General features: G+C 42.5%; 1 protein-coding gene across 5 annotated transcripts in view; it reads right to left on the reverse strand.

The window, feature by feature from the left end:
• Positions 1-5394, reverse strand: part of PLEKHH2 (pleckstrin homology, MyTH4 and FERM domain containing H2) — a 125247-nt gene extending 119853 nt beyond the window's left edge. For 4 of the 5 annotated variants that reach the window (XM_028831707.2, XM_015112245.3, XM_077959659.1 and 1 more), the window contains exon 1: positions 5308-5394. The gene's annotated coding sequence lies outside the window, so the exon portion shown is untranslated. Of the gene's footprint in view, positions 1-2375; positions 2455-5307 lie in introns of all 5 variants that reach the window. The other variant, XM_077959660.1, reaches the window with a different exon arrangement.
• Positions 5395-9331: the final 3937 nt, after the last annotated feature.

A 9331-nucleotide genomic window follows, 5' to 3' on the forward strand; every position in this document is an offset into this window, starting at 1 on the left:
AATAGACACAGAAAAAAAACATTCAACAAAATCCAACACCCCTTCATGATAAAAATATTCAACAAACTACAAATAGACGGGAACTTCCTCATCCTGATAGAGGACATCTACTAAAGCCCACAGCTAACATCACACTTCCTGGTAAATGACTGACAGTTTTCTCCCTGAAATCAGGAACAAGACAAAGATGCCTTTTCTCACCACTTCTATTCAGCATTGTAACAGAGATAATAGCCAGGGCAAGACAATAAAATAAAAACCATCTAGATTGGACAGGAAGAAATAAAACTATCTCTACTTACAAATAACGTGATCATGTACATGGAAAATTCTAAGGAATCCACAAAAAACTACTAAACTATAGAGTTTAGCAAGGTTTTAGGAAATCAGATCGACATACTGTTTTTCTATACACTAGGAAGGAAAAATCCAAAAACGAAAATAAGAAAATATTCCATTTACAATAGGATCAAAACTAATAAAATATTTAGGAATGAATTTAACAAAAGAAGTGCAAGATGCGTACACTGAAAACTACAAAACATCACTGAAAGAAGTTAAAGAATACCTAAATAAATGGAAGAAATTGTATATTCATGGATTGGAAGACCTAATACTGTGAAGATGGCAATACTTGCAAATGACTATACACACACAATGCAATCTCTATCAAAGTTTCAACTGCATTTTTTGCAGAAATTGACAAGTTGATCAAAATTCACCTGGAAATTCAAGGGCTGAAGAATAGACAAAACAAAATCGAAAAGTTGGAGGACTCACATGTTACCATTTCTAAACTTACTACAAAGTATACAGTAGCTTGATTACACAGTGTGGTACCTGCATAAAGATAGATATATAGATAAACAGAACAAAATTAAGTCCAGAATTAAAGCCTCACATTGATTTTTGGCAAGAGTGATAAGGTCATTCAATGGAGGAAGGAATAGTCTTTTAACAAATGATGCTGGGACAACTGGATATCCATATGCAAAAGAATAAATGTGGACCCATATCTCATACCGTATATACACAGTAACACAAAATGGATCACAAACTTACAGGTACCAGCCAAAACTCTAAACCAGGGGTGTCCAATCTTTTGGCTTCCCTGGACCACTTTAGAAGAATTGTCTTGGGCCACACATAAAATACACTAACACTAATGGTAACTGATGAGCTAAAAAAAAAAAAAAAAAAATTGCAAAACAAATCTCATAATGCTTTAAGAAAGTTTACAAATTTGTGTTGGGCCACATTCAAAGCCATCCTGGGCTGCATGTGGCCTGCAGGCCACAGGTTGGACAAGCTTGCTCTAAACTCTTAGAAGAAAACAGGTATAAATCTTCATGACCTTGGATTAGGCAACAGATTCTTAGATATGACACCTAAAGCACAAGGAATCAAAGAAAAAAACAGATAAATTGGACTTCATCAAAATTTTTAAATTTTTATGTTTCAAAGGACACTATCAAGAAAGTGCAAAAATAATCCACAGAATGGGGCAAATAGTTGCAAATTATATATCTCAGGGATCTGTGTCTAGAATATATAAAGGACTCAGGACTCAATGATTAAAAAAAAAAAGATAACTCAATTAAAAAATGGGCAAAGGCCTGGGCATGGTGGCTCATGCCTATAATCCCAGCACTTTGGGAGGCCGAAGCGGTTAGACTGCCTGAGCTCAGGAGTTTGAGACCAGCCTGGGCAATGTGGCAAAACCCTGTCTTTATAAAAATACAAAAAAAAAAAAAAAATTAGCCAGGCATGGTGGTGCATGCCTATAGTCCCAGCTACTTGGGGGTTGAGGTGGGACGATCACTTGAGCCCAGGAGGTCAAGGCTGCAGTGAACCATGTTCCCATCACTGCACTCCAGCCTGGGCGACAGAGGGAGACCCTCATCTCTAAAAACAATAATAATAATAAATCAAAAATAAATAAATAGATAAAAATGGGCAAAGTATCTGAATAGACATTTCTCCAAAGAAGATAAACAAATGGCCAATAAGCACATTATTTGCTAGGAGGGAGAATGCAAATCAAAGTCACAACAACATTCCACTTCACATCAAATAGGATGTTCTAATGAAAAAGACATCTAACAAGGTTGGTGAGGATGTAGAGAAATGGGAACCCTCATACATTGTTGGTGGGAATGTAAAAATGGTACAGCTGCTTTGTAAACAGTTTTACAGTTCCTCAAAAGTTTAAACAGGCCAGCATAGTGGCTCACACCTGTAATCCCAACAGTTTGAGAGGTTGAGGTGGGAGAATTCATCTCTGAGCTCAGGAGTTCAAGACCAGACTGTGCAACATAGCAAGACCTCATCTCTATCAAAAAATTGAAAAATAAGCTGGGCGTGGGGGAGCTTACCTGTGGTCCCAGCTACTCAGGAGGCCTGGGTGGGAGGATCACTTGAGCAGTGAGCTATGATCATACACTGCACTCCAGCCTGGGTGACAGAATGAGACACCGTCTCAAAAAAAAAAAAAAGTTTAAATATAAAGTTACCAAGTTACTGGAGTAACTTTATATTTGGTATACCAATAAAAAGTATTGGTAACTTTATACTTGGCATTGGAGTTGCTGGGTCATATGTCAAGGGATGGGGTCATATGCCAAGGGATGAAATACACGTCCACACCAAAACTTGTAAATAAATGTTCAGAGCAACATTATTCATAATAGCCAAAGAGTAGAAACAGCCTGTGCCCACCATCAGATGAACGAATAAAATGTGGTAGATCTGGCCAGGTGCAGTGGCTCACGCCTGTAATCCCAGCACTTTGGGAGGGCAAGGCAGGCAGATCATCTGAGGTCAGGAGTTCGAGACAAGCCTGGCCAACATGGCAAAACCCCATCTCTACTAAAAATACAAAAATTAGCTGGGCATGGTGGTGCAGGCCTATAATTCCAGCTACTAGGGAGGCTGAGACAGGAGAATCGCTTGAACCTAGGAGGCAGAAGTTGCAGTGAGCCGAGATCCTGCCACTGCACTGCAGCCTGGCTAACAGAATGAGACTCTGTCTCAAAAAAAAAAAAAAAAAAAGTGGTGTATCCATACAATGGAATATTATTCAGCCATAAAGAAGGAATATAGTACTAATTACATGCTATAGTCATGAAAGAGCCTTGAAAACATTATGCTAAATGAAAGATACCAGACACAAAAGGCCACATATTGTATGAGTCCATTTATATGAAATGTCCATAAGAGGCAAATCCAAAGGACAGAAAGTAGGTTAGTGGTTGCCAAGGGCTATGAGGAGAAGCTAATGGAGACTGACTACAATGGATATGGGGTTTCTTTTTGGGGTGATGAAAATATTCTAGAATTAGATATTGGTGATGGCTACACAACTTTGTGAATATACCAAAACCCAGTGAACTGTATACTTTAAAAGGAAAAATCTTACAGTGTATGACTTATATTAAGATCTCAATTTTAAAAATCACGTATTTACAAATGACTAAAGAAAAAGTCGCCGTTTAAATGGATGTATACTAGGACCGCATTTACAAATTGAATGAACCATAACTTGTGGCTATCCCTGCCAAGAATTTCACCATTAACTCAAAAAATTGAGAGGTAACTGTCAACCTCAAATATGAAAAGTATCATACATATATCTTACCTAGAGCACTTTGCTATGATAATGACAAAATAAATTAATTCAAAGTTAAACATACCTATTTCTTTAGTTATGCTACTTATATATTTTATAGTGAAGTAGCAAAGCCTTAAGAATATTATTAAATTGGCATTTAACATCTACATTCCCTATTAATGGGTCATAATAAATCAAAACTGCAAATTGGTTGGATAATGGTCTGCACTGAGATCTAGACACCTGATTCCCTCATTTCATTCTGTAATTTCAGTTAGGTAACAAGTACAAAGCAACTGTTGTATTAGTGCACCATGTTGGGCCATTAAAAATTCTAATTTTAAACAATATCCACCATCCTTTTCATTACCACTAATATTATAGAACTATATAACATTGAGACTATATATGTAACTATATAACATAGCCGACTGCTAAATAAATAAAATACCACATTTAGATTCTGAACCTGAAAGGAATCTATCATGTCTAGATTCTGAAGTTGAAAGTAATCTATCTTCACTTCAGGGGACAGGAAAAAGTCTTGGTGTTCCAAATACCCCCAGTGACTTTTGGAAATATTTACTGACATAAGATAAACTGTTTACAGTTGTGGAGTGAATGCTCTTTTCTCTGAATCTCTGACTTCCTGTTTCTCTTCCAAATCCCAAAAAGGAAAGAAAAAGAAATGAAATAATTCTTCTACTTAGGCTTACCCTGATGAAGCGCAGCGTTAGCCTCTATGATATTCTTTAGTTTTTGGCTCTTAAGGGACACCTTAATTTGGTTAGGTAATCGTGTGTGTGTGTGTGTGTGTGTGTGTGTGTGTGTGTGTGTGTGTGTGTAAAAGATCTTTCTAGACGAGACTGAGGCATGCCTTGGTTAAGGAACCTTCTGACCGCCACCTAGCCCCACTTGGGCAACGCCTGCCCTTCGGTGGCCCTGCCCGGAGCTCCTCGCTGCACACTCCTCTGGGACACACCGCTGTGCGGGCCAGGCTTCCAAGACTGGCATTTTCACAAAGAAAGCAGTGACCCTCAGGTAGCCCACCACCAGCGCTTTTCCAACGTTAAGTGGTTCGACTTCTATTTCCACAGCGTTACGCACAATAAAATCCACGGGTAAAAAGTGCTGTCCTTTAAACAGTGTCCCACTAACTTTGGGGACAGTGGTTTCAGGGTAGGTCACCTTAGGGTGCTTTGACGTGCCAGCAACTCCAGGTGTACAAAATGCCTCTTTAAAGGTTTGAGTTTAAAGTTTCGCCCCGGAGATCCTGGTGGATCTCCCGAAGCCGAAGACTAGCGCGGCATCCCTGACCGCGCGGGTTCCTCGGCGCGGGAACCCTGGGCTGCCCCGCTGCGCCCCCGGGACCGCTCGCGCCGCGCCAGAAGCCCGGGCCCGATGTTTCCAAACAGAACGTCACGGGAGCCCAAGGGGGCGAGGGACCGCCGGCCACCGCCCCCTGCCCACCTCTCCGGGCGACATCGAGACTTGGGGGCCGACTCCGGGCTGTGACGGGAGGTGTGGCGGCGGATCCCGAGTCAGTCCGCTCCATCCCCCTAGTCCCTGCCAGCCCGCTCCTCCCAGCGCCCCAAACCTTGGCCCCGCGAGCCCCCCGGGATGGCGCGCACTCAAGGGGGCGGGATCCCAGGGTGGCAGGGACTCTGGGGTGGCCCCTCGTCCCCGGGTCTTCTCACCTGCCTATCTCAGCAGCGGGTCCCCGGCCGCAGCGCCCGACGTCCCGGCCGCGGCTGGCCCCCAGTCTCCCCGGGCTCTTAGCCCGCGCACTCCTAACGCCGAGCTCAGAGAGGGCAGGGAAGGGCACCGCCTCCTCCAGGGACTGGCAGCCGGTGTAGCCAATGGGAGGCCATAGCCGACCACCTGGCGTCACCGGGGGTGTGGCTATAACTTTGGTTCCTCCCAGTCCCTGCCCCAGGAGGGAGCTCTGTCCTGGAGTGGTACCTCTAATGTCCCCACTGAGAGACTCCAGAGCTTCCTAGCAGCGGCCGGTCACCTTCATTCCACTCCTTTTGCCTGGACTGTTGCAGCACCCTCCCTTAGTCTCCTAGTCTGAAGTCTCTCCTCTTGCCAATCCACCCTTCATCTTCCTGCCAGGTTAATTTCCTTAAGAGCAGTTTTGATTAACAGTGTGCCAAAGACTTTCATTGGCTTCCGTTTGCTTAAATTATCAAGAACAGATTCCCTAGTCTAGTGTTCAAGGTCTCCATCCCGTCTTTCCAGATTTCTCACAGCTGCCCTTCACACACCTGAGACTACTGCTGTGCACCTCGCCACTCGAAGTAAGTGCACTGGGAGCGTTTACACGCTGTTTCCTGTCTCACTTTATAAAGTTCACAATAATCTTCTCACCGGGCGTGGTGGCTCACACCTGTAATCCCAGTACTTTGGCGGACAGAGGCAGGTGGATCACTTGGGGCCAGGAGTTCGAGACGAGCCTGGACAACACGGTGAAACCCTGTCTCTAAAAAAAAAAAAGAAAAAAAACAGTGTGTGTGTGTGTGTGTGTGTGTGTGCGTGTGTGTGTATAAAAATTAGCTGAGCCTGATGGCGCTCACTTGTAGTCCCAGCTACTCAGGAGGCTAAGGCTGGAGGATTGCTTAAACACAGGAGATCGAGGCTGCAGTGAGCCGCGATCATGCCACCGCACTGGAGCCTGGGCCACAGGGTGAGATCCTGTCTCAAATAATAATAATCATCATCTTCTTCTTTTTCTCCATGTAACTATGTCTGTCGCTCTATCTAGCAGAAATGTCTTCTCTGGGCTGGGCACAGTGGCTCATGCCTGTAATTCCAGCACTTTAGGAGGCTGAGGAGGGCAGATCACGAGGTCAAGAGATCGAGACCATCCTGGCCAACAGGGTGAAACCTGGTCCTTACTAAAAATACAAAAATTAGCTGGGCATGGTAGCAGGTGCCTGTAGTCCCAGCTACTCGGGAGGCTGAGGCAGGAGTATCGCTTGAACCCGGGAAGGGGAGGTTGCAGTGAGCCGAGATAACACCACTGCACTCTAGCCTGGTGACAGAGCGAGACTCTGACAAAAAAGAAAGAAGGAAGGAAAGAAGGAAAGAAGGAAAGAAAGAAAGAGAGAGAGAGAGGGAGGGAGGGAGGGAAGGAGGGAGGGAGAGAGACAGAGAGAAAGAAAGAAAAGAAAGAAAGAAAGAAAGAAAGAAAGAAAGAAAGAAAGAAAGAAAGAAAGAAAGAAAGAAAGAAAGAAAGAAAGAAAGAAAGAAAGAAAGAAAGAAAGAAGGAAGGAAGGAAGGAAGGAAGGAAGGAAGGAAGGAAGGAAGGAAGGAATGTCTTCTCTGGTTTCTGCTCCCTGAGCATCTAGATTTTCACCTCTCTTGAGGTTTAGCTCCCTCTGCCTTATGCACAGCTCCTCACATCTCTTTTAGACTGTGAGCACTTTGAAAATGAGGATCTGTGTTATTTTTTTTTTTTTTGCATTCTCCTCAGCACAGAGCATGTTGCATAAGTAAATGAGTGACAGTTTAAATCCAATTGAATTTTACATCCCAGCTTAGGGTCTGGAGAGGTCAGTCTCGGGGTAAAATAAAGAGAATTCTGAATGTTATGAATAATCGTTCCCCAGGTCACAAAGCTAGGTCAGACAGATTACTCTCTTTGGTTCACAGTTGGCCAATAGAGGGTATCAGAAAACTTTTTCTACTGCAATCTTTTTTTTTAAAGCTTTATCTCATCTTATATAAAACACACACACACACACACACACACAGAGGATGGGCACAGTGGCTCATGCCTGTAATCCCAGCATTTTGGGAGACCGAGGCAGGCAGATCACTTGAGGTCAGGAGTTTGAGACCATCCTGGCCAACATATCGAAACCCCGCCTCTACTAAAAATACAAAAATTAGCTAAACATGGTGGCACACATCTGTAATCCCAGCTATTCAGGAGGCTAAGACAGGAGAATTGCTTGAGCCAGGGAGGCAGAGGTTGTAGTGAGCTGAGATCACGCCACTGCACTTCAGCTTGGGTGACAGAGCAAGACTCTGTCTCAAAAAGAAAAGAAAAGAAAAGAAAAAAACCACAAAAGAGATAAAGATTTTCAAAGTTCCTCAGAGGAAAAGCAATAAGTGAATACAACTAAAAGGTCAGTAAGCAAGTATCAGACTTCCATATTTCTTCCAGATGAACACTAATTTTGGACAGGATCCCAGACTACCCCCACACATCAAATTCCTTTTGCCTTCTGTGGGAGCTGATGATGCATATCATATGAAAAATTGTCTCCAAACAGCTTTTGCAAACAAGCAGACTGAACTGGGCTTATTTTATAGAGCATGCAGGAGTTAAACAAACAGAGTTTCAGTAACTTGCATAATTTAACACAGCAAGTCAGTAGAGACCAAGCAGGAGAAAGAGAGAAAGAATGCCAAAATAGAATCACTTCCGTTTGCGAGTCAGAAATACTAATTAGACTAAAAGAACTGAGTGAATAAAGTCACTCATGAAAAGCCCCTTTGTAAACACGGCTGCCACCCTTGTAAGGTTCAGCCAATATTTACTTACTGTCACCCTCTTCTAGAAACATGACAAACTGAATTTGTCTGGGTGTGGAGAATACAGCGGAACAGCATCCTATCTCTGTCTGTGCTGAGAAAAACACATGGTACAATGGAATATTATTCAGTGGTAAAAAGAAATAAAGTACTGATACATGCTACAACATTGATAAACCTTGAAAACATTATGCTTAATGAAAGAAACCAGTCATTTAAAAAGCACATACTGTATGTATGATCCCATTTATATGAAATGTTCAGAATAGGCAAATCCATAGGGACAGAAGTGGATTGGTGGTTGTTTAGGGCTAGGAAGGATAAGGGTGATGGCTAAGATGAGTGAGGTTTATTTTTGGGATAATTAAAACATTCTAAAATTCATGGTGATGATTACACAACTTTGAACAGACAAAAAGCCATGGACATATGCAATTTAAATGGATAAACTGTATGTTGTGTGAATTATATCTCAATAAAGCTGTTTTAAAAAAGAAAAATACATGTTGAATTTTGTGTTTTTATATTAGGTAGCAGGGATAGAAAATATCTGACCAGCCATCATGAATGTCAGTAGCAATAAGTACCTTTGTTTTATAAGCATTAATCTCAGTTGTGATATTATGTTCATTTGTGATTATTTTATTGTCTGCTTAACCCCCACAAGACTGTAAGTGCCGGAGAAGTAGAAAAACTGTTTTTGCTCTTCAATGTATATCCAGTATCTAGCAAAAATCATAAGTCAAACCACTGTAAATCAGGAACTGTTTATACATCTCAACTTCTTTCAAAAAATTGAACCTACAAGGTCTAACAACCGACTAGAAGGGGGATTAGAAGGGAGGTTTTGTGTCTGCATTATTGGGAAATGATGGTGCCATTTACAAAAGCAGGGAAGCAAGGAGAGGAAACAAGAAGAATGAGATCTGGCTTGGAGGTACTGAGAACAACTTGAGGGGAGAGTGAAATATCCAGGAGAGAGCCAGCAGAAAATCAGTCAGGCTGAGTCGGGGAGAACGGTTTGAATTTGGGTATACATTTCAAGGTATACTTCTGCATAGCGGGAGATTACTGTATACCATGGAATGATTGCTGGCCACGTGGCCACTTGGCACATTGGGAGCAAGGACAGAGGGGTTGAAGGGAAAAGAGATATGGAGCTGCGTAAATATCAGAGAA

This window comes from Macaca mulatta, chromosome 13, assembly GCF_049350105.2.
Source record: "Macaca mulatta isolate MMU2019108-1 chromosome 13, T2T-MMU8v2.0, whole genome shotgun sequence".
NCBI classification, from domain to species: Eukaryota; Metazoa; Chordata; class Mammalia; order Primates; family Cercopithecidae; genus Macaca; species Macaca mulatta.